Source organism: Diabrotica undecimpunctata, unplaced genomic scaffold (genome assembly GCF_040954645.1).
Source record: "Diabrotica undecimpunctata isolate CICGRU unplaced genomic scaffold, icDiaUnde3 ctg00000568.1, whole genome shotgun sequence".
NCBI lineage: Eukaryota > Metazoa > Arthropoda > Insecta > Coleoptera > Chrysomelidae > Diabrotica > Diabrotica undecimpunctata.
In genome coordinates this window covers 4,042,409-4,056,551 of record NW_027311885.1, presented here as the reverse complement: position 1 = coordinate 4,056,551, position 14,143 = coordinate 4,042,409, and positions in this window count along the sequence as shown.

The following is a 14,143-nucleotide window of genomic DNA, read 5'->3' as shown; positions in this document are numbered from 1 at the left end:
GGCGACTAATGGGTAGGTGTCGAGAGGTGAAGAGTGTATGTGTGTGTGTGTGCGTGTGTGCGTGTGTGTGTGCGTGTGTGAGTATATGTGTGTGTTAGTTTGACTTGCAGAGATAAGAACACGGCCGAGGCAAGAAGGCCCTGCCTAACGTAAGAGGCGACTAATAGGTAGGAGTCGAGAGGTGAAGAGTGTATGTGTGTGTGTGTGCGTGTGTGCGTGTGTGTGTGTGCGTGTGTGAGTATGTGTGTGTGTCCGTTCGGCTTGTAGAGATAAGAACACGGCCGAGGCAAGAAGGCCCTGCTTGTCGTAAGAGGCGACTAATGGATAGGAGTCGAGAGGTGGATAGTGTGTGCGTGTGCGTGTGCGTGTGTGTGTGTGCGTGTGTGCCTGTGTGCGTAAAAGGTGGGGGTAAGTATGTGTGTGGGAGTGTGTGTGTGCAGTCGGCTCGCAGAGATAAGAACACGACCGTGGCAAGAAGGCCCTGCCTGTCGTAAGAGGCGACTAATGGGTAGGAGTCGAGAGGTGAAGAGTGTATGTGTGTGTGTGTGCGTGTGTGCGTGTGTGTGCGTGTGTGAGTGTGTGTGTATGTGTGTGTGTTAGTTCGGCTTGCAGAAATAAGAACACGAACGAGGCAAGAAGGCTCTGCCTATCGTAAGAGGCGACTAATAGGTAGGAGTCGAGAGGTGAAGAGTGCATGTGTGTGTGTGCGTGTGTGCGTGTGTGTGTGCGTGTGTGAGTATGTGTGTGTGTTAGTTTGACTTGCAGAGATAAGAACACGGCCGAGGCAAGAAGGCCCTGCCTAACGTAAGAGGCGACTAATAGGTAGGAGTCGAGAGGTGAAGCGTGTATGTGTGTGTGTGCGCGTGTGTGCGTGTGTGCGTGTGCGTGTCCGTGTGTGCGTACGTGTGTGCGTGTTTGTGTGTGTTTGTGAGTGTGTGAGTATGTGTGTGTGTTAGTTCGGCTTGCAGAAATAAGAACACGACCGAGGCAAGAAGGCTCTGCCTATCGTAAGAGGCGACTAATAGGTAGGAGTCGAGAGGTGAAGAGTGCATGTGTGTGTGTGTGTGCGTGTGTGCGTGTGTGTGTGCGTGTGTGAGTATGTGTGTGTGTCCGTTTGGCTTGCAGAGATAAGAATACGTCCGTGGCAAGAAGTCCCTGCCTGTCGTAAGAGGCGACTAATAGGTAGGAGTCGAGAGGTGAAGAATGTATGTGTGTGTGCGTCTGTGCGTGCGTGTCTGCGTGTGCGTGTGCGTGTGTGCGTACGTGTGTGCTTGTTTGTGTGTGTTTGTGAGTGTGTGTGTGTGTGTATGTGTGTGTGTCCCTTCGGCTCGCAGAGATAAGAAAACAGCCGTGGCAAGAAGGCCATGCAGATCGTACGGGGCGACTAATAAGTAGGAGTCGAGAGCAGAAGAGCGTATGTGTGCGTGTGTGTGTGAGTGTGAGTGTGTGTGTGTATGTGTGTGTCCCTTCGGCTCGCAGAGATAAGAAAACAGCCGTGGCAAGAAGGCCATGCAAATCGTACGGGGCGACTAATGGGTAGGTGTCGAGAGGTGAAGAGTGTATGTGTGTGTGTGTGCGTGTGTGCGTGTGTGTGTGCGTGTGTGAGTATATGTGTGTGTTAGTTTGACTTGCAGAGATAAGAACACGGCCGAGGCAAGAAGGCCCTGCCTAACGTAAGAGGCGACTAATAGGTAGGAGTCGAGAGGTGAAGAGTGTATGTGTGTGTGTGTGCGTGTGTGCGTGTGTGTGTGTGCGTGTGTGAGTATGTGTGTGTGTCCGTTCGGCTTGTAGAGATAAGAACACGGCCGAGGCAAGAAGGCCCTGCTTGTCGTAAGAGGCGACTAATGGATAGGAGTCGAGAGGTGGATAGTGTGTGCGTGTGCGTGTGCGTGTGTGTGTGTGCGTGTGTGCCTGTGTGCGTAAAAGGTGGGGGTAAGTATGTGTGTGGGAGTGTGTGTGTGCAGTCGGCTCGCAGAGATAAGAACACGACCGTGGCAAGAAGGCCCTGCCTGTCGTAAGAGGCGACTAATGGGTAGGAGTCGAGAGGTGAAGAGTGTATGTGTGTGTGTGTGCGTGTGTGCGTGTGTGTGCGTGTGTGAGTGTGTGTGTATGTGTGTGTGTTAGTTCGGCTTGCAGAAATAAGAACACGAACGAGGCAAGAAGGCTCTGCCTATCGTAAGAGGCGACTAATAGGTAGGAGTCGAGAGGTGAAGAGTGCATGTGTGTGTGTGCGTGTGTGCGTGTGTGTGTGCGTGTGTGAGTATGTGTGTGTGTTAGTTTGACTTGCAGAGATAAGAACACGGCCGAGGCAAGAAGGCCCTGCCTAACGTAAGAGGCGACTAATAGGTAGGAGTCGAGAGGTGAAGCGTGTATGTGTGTGTGTGCGCGTGTGTGCGTGTGTGCGTGTGCGTGTCCGTGTGTGCGTACGTGTGTGCGTGTTTGTGTGTGTTTGTGAGTGTGTGAGTATGTGTGTGTGTTAGTTCGGCTTGCAGAAATAAGAACACGACCGAGGCAAGAAGGCTCTGCCTATCGTAAGAGGCGACTAATAGGTAGGAGTCGAGAGGTGAAGAGTGCATGTGTGTGTGTGTGTGCGTGTGTGCGTGTGTGTGTGCGTGTGTGAGTATGTGTGTGTGTCCGTTTGGCTTGCAGAGATAAGAATACGTCCGTGGAAAGAAGTCCCTGCCTGTCGTAAGAGGCGACTAATAGGTAGGAGTCGAGAGGTGAAGAATGTATGTGTGTGTGCGTCTGTGCGTGCGTGTCTGCGTGTGCGTGTGCGTGTGTGCGTACGTGTGTGCTTGTTTGTGTGTGTTTGTGAGTGTGTGTGTGTGTGTATGTGTGTGTGTCCCTTCGGCTCGCAGAGATAAGAAAACAGCCGTGGCAAGAAGGCCATGCAAATCGTACGGGGCGACTAATAAGTAGGAGTCGAGAGCAGAAGAGTGTATGTGTGCGTGTGTGTGTGAGTGTGAGTGTGTGTGTGTATGTGTGTGTCCCTTCGGCTCGCAGAGATAAGAAAACAGCCGTGGCAAGAAGGCCATGCAAATCGTACGGGGCGACTAATGGGTAGGTGTCGAGAGGTGAAGAGTGTATGTGTGTGTGTGTGCGTGTGTGCGTGTGTGTGTGCGTGTGTGAGTATATGTGTGTGTTAGTTTGACTTGCAGAGATAAGAACACGGCCGAGGCAAGAAGGCCCTGCCTAACGTAAGAGGCGACTAATAGGTAGGAGTCGAGAGGTGAAGAGTGTATGTGTGTGTGTGTGCGTGTGTGCGTGTGTGCGTGTGTGTGTGTGCGTGTGTGAGTATGTGTGTGTGTCCGTTCGGCTTGTAGAGATAAGAACACGGCCGAGGCAAGAAGGCCCTGCCTGTCGTAAGAGGCGACTAATAGGTAGGAGTCGAGAGGTGAAGAATGTATGTGTGTGTGCGTGTGTGCGTGTGTGTGTGTGAGTGTATGTGTGTGTGCGTCTGTGCGTGCGTGTCTGCGTGTGCGTGTGCGTGTGTGCGTACGTGTGTGCGTGTTTGTGTGTGTCTGTGAGTGTGTGTGTGTGTATGTGTGTGTGTGTCCCTTCGGCTCGCAGAGATAAGAAAACAGCCGTGGCAAGAAGGCCATGTAAATCGTACGGGGCGACTAATAAGTAGGAGTCGAGAGCAGAAGAGTGTATGTGTGCGTGTGTGTGTGAGTGTGAGTGTGTGTGTATGTGTGTGTCCCTTCGGCTCGCAGAGATAAGAAAACAGCCGTGGCAAGAAGGCCATGCAAATCGTACGGGGCGACTAATGGGTAGGAGTCAAGAGGTGAAGAGTGTATGTGTGCGTGCGTGTGTGCGTGTGTGTGTGTGAGTGTGTGTGTGTATGTATGTGTGTGTCCGTTCGGCTTGCAGAGATTAGAATACGGCCGAGGCAATAAGTTTATGCCTGTCGTAAAAGGCGACTAATGGGTAGGAGTCGAGAGGTGAAGAGTGTATTTGTGTGTGTGTGTGCGTGTGTGCGTGTGTGTGTGTTCGTTCGGCTCGCAGAGATAAGAACACGGCCGTGGCAAGAAGTCCCTGAATATCGTAAGAGTCGACTAATGGGTAGGAGTCGAGAGGTGAAGCGTGTATGTGTGTGTGTGTGTGTGTCCGTTCGGCTCGCAGAGATTAGAATACGGCCGAGGCAATAAGTCCATGCCTGTCGTAAGAGGCGACAAATGGGTAGGAGTCGAGAGGTGAAGAGTGTATTTGTGTGTGTGTGTGTGTGTGTGTGCGTGTGTGCGTGTGTGTGTGTCTCCGTTCGGCTCGCAGAGATAAGAACACGGCCCTGGCAAGAAGTTTCTGAATGTCGTAAGAGTCGACTAATGGGTAGGAGTCGAGAGGTGAAGCGTGTATGTGTGTGTGTGTATGTGTGCGAGTGTGTGTGTGTGTGTGTCCGTTCGGCTTGCAGAGATAATAATACGTCCGTGGCAAGAAGGCCCTGCATGTCTTAAGAGGCGACTAATGGATAGGAGTCGAGAGGTGGAGAGTGTGTGCGTGTGCGTGTCCGTGTGCGTGTGCGTGTGTGCGTGTGTTCCTATGTGCGTGTGTTTGTGTGTGCGTGTGTGTGTGTGTCCGTTCGGCTTTCAGAGATAATAACACGGCCGGGAAAAGAAGGCCCTGCCTCTCGTAAGAGTCGACTAAAAGGTAGGGGTCGAGAGGTGAAGAGTGTATGTGTGTGTGTATGAGTGTGTGTGTGTGTCCGCTCGGCTCGCAGAGATATGAATACGGCCGTGGCAAGAAGGGCCTGCCTGTCTTAACAGGCGACTAATGGATAGGAGTGGAAAGGTGGAGAGTGTGTGCGTGTGCGTGTGCGTGTGCGTGTGCGTGGGTGCGTGTGTGTGCGTGTGTGCGTGAGTCTGTGTGTAAGTGTGTGTGTCCGTTCGGCTCGCAGAGATAAGAACACGGCCGTGGCAAGAAGGCCCTGCCTGTTATAAGAGGTGACTAATGGATAGGAGTTGAGAGGTAAAGAGTGTGTGCGTGTGGGTGTGCGTGTGCGTGTGTGCGTGTTTGCCTGTGTGCGTGTGTTTGTGTTGTGTGTGTGTGTGTGTCCGTTCGGCTTTCAGAGATAAGACACGGCCGTGGCAATAAGTCCCTGCTTGTCGTAAGAGGAGAATAATGGGTAGAAGTCGAGAGGTGAAGAGTGTATGTGTATGTGTGTGTGCGTGTGTGCGTGCGTGTGTGAGTGTGTGTGTATCTGTGTGTGTGTGAGTGTGTGTGTATGCGGTCGGCTTGCAGAGATAAGAACACGGCCGTGGCAAGAAGGCGCTGCCTGTCGTAAGAGGCGACTAATGGGTAGGAGTCGAGAGGTGAAGAGTGTATGTGTGTGTGTGCGTGTATGCATGTGTGTGCGTGTGTGAGTGTGTGTGTATGTGTGTGTGTGTATGTGTGTGTGTCCCTTCGCTCGCAAAGATAAGAAAACAGCGGTGGCAAGAAGGCCATGCCTGTCGTAAGAGGCGACTAATGGATAGGAGTCGAGAGGTGGAGAGTGTGTGCGTGTGCTTGTGCGTGTGCGTGTGTGAGTATGTGTGTGTTCGTTCGGGTTGCAGAGATAAGAACACGGCCGTGGCAAGAATTCCCTGCCTGTCGTAAGAGGAGAATAATGGGTAGGAGTCGAGAGGTAAAGAGTATATGTGTGTCTGTGCGTGTGTGCGTGCGTGTGTAAGTGTGTGTGTATGTGTGTGTGCCAGTGTGTGTGTGTCCGGTCGGCTCGCAGAGATGAGAACACAGCCGTGGCAAGAAGGCCCTGCCTGTCGTAAGAGGCGACAAATGGGTAGAAGTCGAGAGGTGAAGAATGTATGTGTGTGTGCGTGTGTGCGTGTTTGTGTGTGTATGAGTGTATGTGTGTGTGCGTGTGTACGTGCGTGTTTGCGTGTGTGTGTGTGAGTGTGTGTGTATGTGTGTGTGTGTCCCTTCGCTCGCAGAGATGAGAAAACGGCGGTGGCCTGTCGTAAGAGGCGACTAATGGATAGGAGTCGAGAGGTGGAAAGTGTGTGCGTGTGCGTGTGTGTGTGTGTGTGTGCGTGTGTGCGTGTGTGTGTCCGTTCGGCCTGCAGAGATAAGAACACGGCCGTGGCAAGAAGTCCCTGCCTATCGTAAGAGGAGAATAATGGGTAGAAGTCGCGAGGTGAAGAGTGTATGTGTGTGTGTGCGTTTGTGCGTGCCTGTGTGAGTGTGTGTGTACGTGTGTGTGTCAGTGTGTGTGTTTCCGGTCGGCTCGCAGATATGAGAACACGGCCGTGGCAAGAAGGCCCTGCCTGTCGTACGAGACGACTAATGGGTAGGAGTCGAGAGGTGAAGAGTGTATGTGTGTGTGTGTGCGTGTGTGGGTGTGTGTGCGTGTGTAAGTGTGTGTGTATGTGTGTGTGTGTGTCTGTTTGGCTTGCAGAGATAAGAATACGGCCGAGGCAAGAAGGCCCTGCCTCTTGTAAGGGGCGACTGATAAGTAGGAGTCGAGAGGTGAAGAGTGTATGTGTGTGTGTGTGCGTGTGTGTGTGTGTCCGTTCGGCTTGCAGAGATAAGAACACGGCCGAGGCAAGAAGGCCCTGCCTGTCGTAAGAGGCGACTAATAGATAGGAGTCGAGAGGTGAAGAATGTATGTGTGTGTGCGTGTGTGCGTGCGTGTGTGAGTGTGTGTGTATGTGTGTGTCAGTGTGTGTGTGTGTCCGGTCGGCTCACAGAGATGAGAACACGGCCGTGGCAAGAAGGCCCTGCCTGTCGTAAGAGGCGACTAATGGGTAGGAGTCGAGAGGTGAAGAGTGTATGTGTGTGTGTGTGTGTGTGTGTGTGCGTGTGTGCGTGTGTGTGCGTGTGTAAGTGTGTGTGTGTATGTGTGTGTGTCTGTTTGGCTTGCAGAGATAAGAATACGGCCGAGGCAAGAAGGCCATGCTTGCTGTAAGGAGCGACTAATGGGTAGGAGTCGAGAGATATAGAGTGTATGTGTGTGTGTGTTTGTTCCTTTGTGTGTGCGTGTGTAAGTGTGTGTGTGTGTATGTATGTGTGTGTCCGTTCGGCTCACAGAGAAAAGAACTCGGCCGTGGCAAGAAGTTCCTGCCTGTCGTAAGATGCGACTAATGGGTAGGAGTCGAGAGGTGAAGGGTGTATGTGTGTGTGCGTGTGTTTGTGTGTGCGTGTGTGAGTAGGTGTGTGTCCGTTCGGCTCGCAGAGATTAGAATACGGCCGAGGCAATAAGTCCATGCCTGTCGTAAGAGGCGACTAATGGGTAGGAGTCGAGAGGTGAAGAGTGTATTTGTGTGTGTGTGTGTGTGTGTGTGTGCGTATGTGCGTGTGTGTGTGAGTGTGTGCCTGTGTGTGTGTGAGTGTGTGTGTGTCCGTTCGGCTTGCAGAGATAAGAACACGGCCGTGGCAAGAAGTCCCTGCCTGTCGTAAGAGGCGACTAATGAATAGGAGTCGAGAGGTGAAGAGTGTATGTGTGTGTGTGTGCGCGTGTGTTTGTGCGTGTGTGAGTGTGTGTGTATATGTGTGTGTGTCCGTTTGGCTTGCAGAGATAAGAATACGTCCGTGGAAAGAAGTCCCTGCCTGTCGTAAGAGGCGACTAATAGGTAGGAGTCGAGAGGTGAAGAATGTATGTGTGTGTGCGTCTGTGCGTGCGTGTCTGCGTGTGCGTGTGCGTGTGTGCGTACGTGTGTGCTTGTTTGTGTGTGTTTGTGAGTGTGTGTGTGTGTGTATGTGTGTGTGTCCCTTCGGCTCGCAGAGATAAGAAAACAGCCGTGGCAAGAAGGCCATGCAAATCGTACGGGGCGACTAATAAGTAGGAGTCGAGAGCAGAAGAGTGTATGTGTGCGTGTGTGTGTGAGTGTGAGTGTGTGTGTGTATGTGTGTGTCCCTTCGGCTCGCAGAGATAAGAAAACAGCCGTGGCAAGAAGGCCATGCAAATCGTACGGGGCGACTAATGGGTAGGTGTCGAGAGGTGAAGAGTGTATGTGTGTGTGTGTGCGTGTGTGCGTGTGTGTGTGCGTGTGTGAGTATATGTGTGTGTTAGTTTGACTTGCAGAGATAAGAACACGGCCGAGGCAAGAAGGCCCTGCCTAACGTAAGAGGCGACTAATAGGTAGGAGTCGAGAGGTGAAGAGTGTATGTGTGTGTGTGTGCGTGTGTGCGTGTGTGCGTGTGTGTGTGTGCGTGTGTGAGTATGTGTGTGTGTCCGTTCGGCTTGTAGAGATAAGAACACGGCCGAGGCAAGAAGGCCCTGCCTGTCGTAAGAGGCGACTAATAGGTAGGAGTCGAGAGGTGAAGAATGTATGTGTGTGTGCGTGTGTGCGTGTGTGTGTGTGAGTGTATGTGTGTGTGCGTCTGTGCGTGCGTGTCTGCGTGTGCGTGTGCGTGTGTGCGTACGTGTGTGCGTGTTTGTGTGTGTCTGTGAGTGTGTGTGTGTGTATGTGTGTGTGTGTCCCTTCGGCTCGCAGAGATAAGAAAACAGCCGTGGCAAGAAGGCCATGTAAATCGTACGGGGCGACTAATAAGTAGGAGTCGAGAGCAGAAGAGTGTATGTGTGCGTGTGTGTGTGAGTGTGAGTGTGTGTGTATGTGTGTGTCCCTTCGGCTCGCAGAGATAAGAAAACAGCCGTGGCAAGAAGGCCATGCAAATCGTACGGGGCGACTAATGGGTAGGAGTCAAGAGGTGAAGAGTGTATGTGTGCGTGCGTGTGTGCGTGTGTGTGTGTGAGTGTGTGTGTGTATGTATGTGTGTGTCCGTTCGGCTTGCAGAGATTAGAATATGGCCGAGGCAATAAGTTTATGCCTGTCGTAAAAGGCGACTAATGGGTAGGAGTCGAGAGGTGAAGAGTGTATTTGTGTGTGTGTGTGCGTGTGTGCGTGTGTGTGTGTTCGTTCGGCTCGCAGAGATAAGAACACGGCCGTGGCAAGAAGTCCCTGAATATCGTAAGAGTCGACTAATGGGTAGGAGTCGAGAGGTGAAGCGTGTATGTGTGTGTGTGTGTGTCCGTTCGGCTCGCAGAGATTAGAATACGGCCGAGGCAATAAGTCCATGCCTGTCGTAAGAGGCGACAAATGGGTAGGAGTCGAGAGGTGAAGAGTGTATTTGTGTGTGTGTGTGTGTGTGTGTGCGTGTGTGCGTGTGTGTGTGTCTCCGTTCGGCTCGCAGAGATAAGAACACGGCCCTGGCAAGAAGTTTCTGAATGTCGTAAGAGTCGACTAATGGGTAGGAGTCGAGAGGTGAAGCGTGTATGTGTGTGTGTGTATGTGTGCGAGTGTGTGTGTGTGTGTGTCCGTTCGGCTTGCAGAGATAATAATACGTCCGTGGCAAGAAGGCCCTGCATGTCTTAAGAGGCGACTAATGGATAGGAGTCGAGAGGTGGAGAGTGTGTGCGTGTGCGTGTCCGTGTGCGTGTGCGTGTGTGCGTGTGTTCCTATGTGCGTGTGTTTGTGTGTGCGTGTGTGTGTGTGTCCGTTCGGCTTTCAGAGATAATAACACGGCCGGGAAAAGAAGGCCCTGCCTCTCGTAAGAGTCGACTAAAAGGTAGGGGTCGAGAGGTGAAGAGTGTATGTGTGTGTGTATGAGTGTGTGTGTGTGTCCGCTCGGCTCGCAGAGATATGAATACGGCCGTGGCAAGAAGGGCCTGCCTGTCTTAACAGGCGACTAATGGATAGGAGTGGAAAGGTGGAGAGTGTGTGCGTGTGCGTGTGCGTGTGCGTGTGCGTGGGTGCGTGTGTGTGCGTGTGTGCGTGAGTCTGTGTGTAAGTGTGTGTGTCCGTTCGGCTCGCAGAGATAAGAACACGGCCGTGGCAAGAAGGCCCTGCCTGTTATAAGAGGTGACTAATGGATAGGAGTTGAGAGGTAAAGAGTGTGTGCGTGTGGGTGTGCGTGTGCGTGTGTGCGTGTTTGCCTGTGTGCGTGTGTTTGTGTTGTGTGTGTGTGTGTGTCCGTTCGGCTTTCAGAGATAAGACACGGCCGTGGCAATAAGTCCCTGCTTGTCGTAAGAGGAGAATAATGGGTAGAAGTCGAGAGGTGAAGAGTGTATGTGTATGTGTGTGTGCGTGTGTGCGTGCGTGTGTGAGTGTGTGTGTATCTGTGTGTGTGTGAGTGTGTGTGTATGCGGTCGGCTTGCAGAGATAAGAACACGGCCGTGGCAAGAAGGCGCTGCCTGTCGTAAGAGGCGACTAATGGGTAGGAGTCGAGAGGTGAAGAGTGTATGTGTGTGTGTGCGTGTATGCATGTGTGTGCGTGTGTGAGTGTGTGTGTATGTGTGTGTGTGTATGTGTGTGTGTCCCTTCGCTCGCAAAGATAAGAAAACAGCGGTGGCAAGAAGGCCATGCCTGTCGTAAGAGGCGACTAATGGATAGGAGTCGAGAGGTGGAGAGTGTGTGCGTGTGCTTGTGCGTGTGCGTGTGTGAGTATGTGTGTGTTCGTTCGGGTTGCAGAGATAAGAACACGGCCGTGGCAAGAATTCCCTGCCTGTCGTAAGAGGAGAATAATGGGTAGGAGTCGAGAGGTAAAGAGTATATGTGTGTCTGTGCGTGTGTGCGTGCGTGTGTAAGTGTGTGTGTATGTGTGTGTGCCAGTGTGTGTGTGTCCGGTCGGCTCGCAGAGATGAGAACACAGCCGTGGCAAGAAGGCCCTGCCTGTCGTAAGAGGCGACAAATGGGTAGAAGTCGAGAGGTGAAGAATGTATGTGTGTGTGCGTGTGTGCGTGTTTGTGTGTGTATGAGTGTATGTGTGTGTGCGTGTGTACGTGCGTGTTTGCGTGTGTGTGTGTGAGTGTGTGTGTATGTGTGTGTGTGTCCCTTCGCTCGCAGAGATGAGAAAACGGCGGTGGCCTGTCGTAAGAGGCGACTAATGGATAGGAGTCGAGAGGTGGAAAGTGTGTGCGTGTGCGTGTGTGTGTGTGTGTGTGCGTGTGTGCGTGTGTGTGTCCGTTCGGCCTGCAGAGATAAGAACACGGCCGTGGCAAGAAGTCCCTGCCTATCGTAAGAGGAGAATAATGGGTAGAAGTCGCGAGGTGAAGAGTGTATGTGTGTGTGTGCGTTTGTGCGTGCCTGTGTGAGTGTGTGTGTACGTGTGTGTGTCAGTGTGTGTGTTTCCGGTCGGCTCGCAGATATGAGAACACGGCCGTGGCAAGAAGGCCCTGCCTGTCGTACGAGACGACTAATGGGTAGGAGTCGAGAGGTGAAGAGTGTATGTGTGTGTGTGTGCGTGTGTGGGTGTGTGTGCGTGTGTAAGTGTGTGTGTATGTGTGTGTGTGTGTCTGTTTGGCTTGCAGAGATAAGAATACGGCCGAGGCAAGAAGGCCCTGCCTCTTGTAAGGGGCGACTGATAAGTAGGAGTCGAGAGGTGAAGAGTGTATGTGTGTTTGTGCCTGTGTGCGTGTGTTTGTGTGTGTGTGTGCGTGTGTGTGTGTGTCCGTTCGGCTTGCAGAGATAAGAACACGGCCGAGGCAAGAAGGCCCTGCCTGTCGTAAGAGGCGACTAATAGATAGGAGTCGAGAGGTGAAGAATGTATGTGTGTGTGCGTGTGTGCGTGCGTGTGTGAGTGTGTGTGTATGTGTGTGTCAGTGTGTGTGTGTGTCCGGTCGGCTCACAGAGATGAGAACACGGCCGTGGCAAGAAGGCCCTGCCTGTCGTAAGAGGCGACTAATGGGTAGGAGTCGAGAGGTGAAGAGTGTATGTGTGTGTGTGTGTGTGTGTGTGTGCGTGTGTGCGTGTGTGTGCGTGTGTAAGTGTGTGTGTGTATGTGTGTGTGTCTGTTTGGCTTGCAGAGATAAGAATACGGCCGAGGCAAGAAGGCCATGCTTGCTGTAAGGAGCGACTAATGGGTAGGAGTCGAGAGATATAGAGTGTATGTGTGTGTGTGTTTGTTCCTTTGTGTGTGCGTGTGTAAGTGTGTGTGTGTATGTATGTGTGTGTCCGTTCGGCTCACAGAGAAAAGAACTCGGCCGTGGCAAGAAGTTCCTGCCTGTCGTAAGATGCGACTAATGGGTAGGAGTCGAGAGGTGAAGGGTGTATGTGTGTGTGCGTGTGTTTGTGTGTGCGTGTGTGAGTAGGTGTGTGTCCGTTCGGCTCGCAGAGATTAGAATACGGCCGAGGCAATAAGTCCATGCCTGTCGTAAGAGGCGACTAATGGGTAGGAGTCGAGAGGTGAAGAGTGTATTTGTGTGTGTGTGTGTGTGTGTGTGTGTGCGTATGTGCGTGTGTGTGTGAGTGTGTGCCTGTGTGTGTGTGAGTGTGTGTGTGTCCGTTCGGCTTGCAGAGATAAGAACACGGCCGTGGCAAGAAGTCCCTGCCTGTCGTAAGAGGCGACTAATGAATAGGAGTCGAGAGGTGAAGAGTGTATGTGTGTGTGTGTGCGCGTGTGTTTGTGCGTGTGTGAGTGTGTGTGTATATGTGTGTGTGTCCGTTTGGCTTGCAGAGATAAGAATACGGCCGAGGCAAGAAGGCCCTGCCTGTCGTAAGAGAAGAATAATGGGTAGGAGTCGAGAGGCGAAGAGTGTATGTATGTCTGTGCGTGTGTGCGTGCGTGTGTGAGTGTGTGTGTGTATGTGTGTGTCAGTGTGTGTGTGTCCGGTCGGCTCACAAAGATATGAATACGTCCGTGGCAAGAAGGCCCTGCCTGTCGTAAGAGGCGACTAATGGGTAGGAGTCGAGAGGTGAAGAGTGTATGTGTGTGTGTGTGTGCGTGTGTGCGTGTGTGTGCGTGTGTAAGTGTGTGTGTATGTGTGTGTGTCTGTTTGGCTTGCAGAGATAAGAATACGGCCGAGGCAAGAAGGCCATGCTTGCTGTAAGGAGCGACTAATGGGTAGGAGTCGAGAGATGAGTGTACGTGTGTGTGTGCGTGTGTTCGTTTGTGTGTACGTGTGTATGTGTTTGTGCGTGTGTAAGTGTGTGTGTGTATGGGTGTGTGTGTCCGTTCGACTTGCATAGATAAGAATACGGCCGTGGCAAGAAGGCCATGCTTGCTGTAAGGAGCGACTAATTGGTAGGAGTCGAGAGATGAAGAGTGTATGTGTGTGTGTGTGCCTGTGTACGTGCGTGTGCGTGTGTGAGTGTGTGTGTATGTGTGTGTTTCCGTTTGGCTTGCAGAGATAAGAATACGGCCGAGGCAAGAAGGCCCTGCCTGTCGTAAGAGGCGACTAATGGGTAGGAGTCGAGAGGTGAAGAGTGTATGTGTGTGTGTGTGCCTGTGTGCGTGCGTGTGCGTGTGTGAGTGTGTGTGTATGTGTGTGTTTCCGTTTGGCTTGCAGAGATAAGAATACGGCGGAGGCAAGAAGGCCCTGCCTGTCGTAAGAGAAGAATAATGGGTAGGAGTCGAGAGGTAAAGAGTGTATGTGTGTCTGTGCGTGTGTGCGTGCGTGTGTGAGTGTGTGTGTGTATGTGTGTGTGTTAGTGTGTGAGTGTCCGGTCGGCTCACAGAGATGAGAACTGGGCCGTGGCAAGAAGGCCCTGCCTGTCGTAAGAGGCGACTAATGGGTAGGAGTCGAGAGGTGAAGAGTGTATGTGTGTGCGTGTGCGTGTGCGTATGTGCGTGTGTGTCTGCGTGTGAGCGTGCGTGTGTGTGTGAGTGTGTGTGTATGTCCGTTCGGCTCGCAGAGATAAGAACATGGCTGTAGCAAGAAGGCCCTGCCTGTTGTAAGGGGCGACTAATAGGTAGGAGTCGAGAGGTGAAGAGTGTATGTGTGTGTGCGTGTGTGCGTGTGTGTGTGCGTGTGTAAGTATGTGTGTGTGTCGGTTCGGCTTGCAGAGATAAGAGCACGGCCGAGGCAAGAAGGCCCTGCCTGTCGTAAGAGGCGACTAATAGGTAGGAGTCGAGATGTGAAGAGTGTGTGCGTGTGCGTGTGCGTGTGTGCGTGTGTGTGTCTTCGTGTGAGCGTGCGTGTGTGTGTGAGTGTGTGTGTGTGTATGTCCGTTCGGCTCGCAGAGATAAGAACATGGCTGTGGCAAGAAGACCCTGCCTGTTGTAAGGGGCGACTAATAGGTAGGAGTCGAGAGGTGAAGAGTGTATGTGTGTGTGCGTGTGTGCGTGTGTGTGTGCGTGTGTAAGTATGTGTGTGTGTGTGTGTGTCCGTTCGGCTTGCAGAGATAAGAACACGGCCGAGGCAAGAAGGCCCTGCCTGTCGTAATAGGCGACTAATAGGTAGGAGTCGAGAGTCGCACGTGTGAGCGTGCGTGTGTGT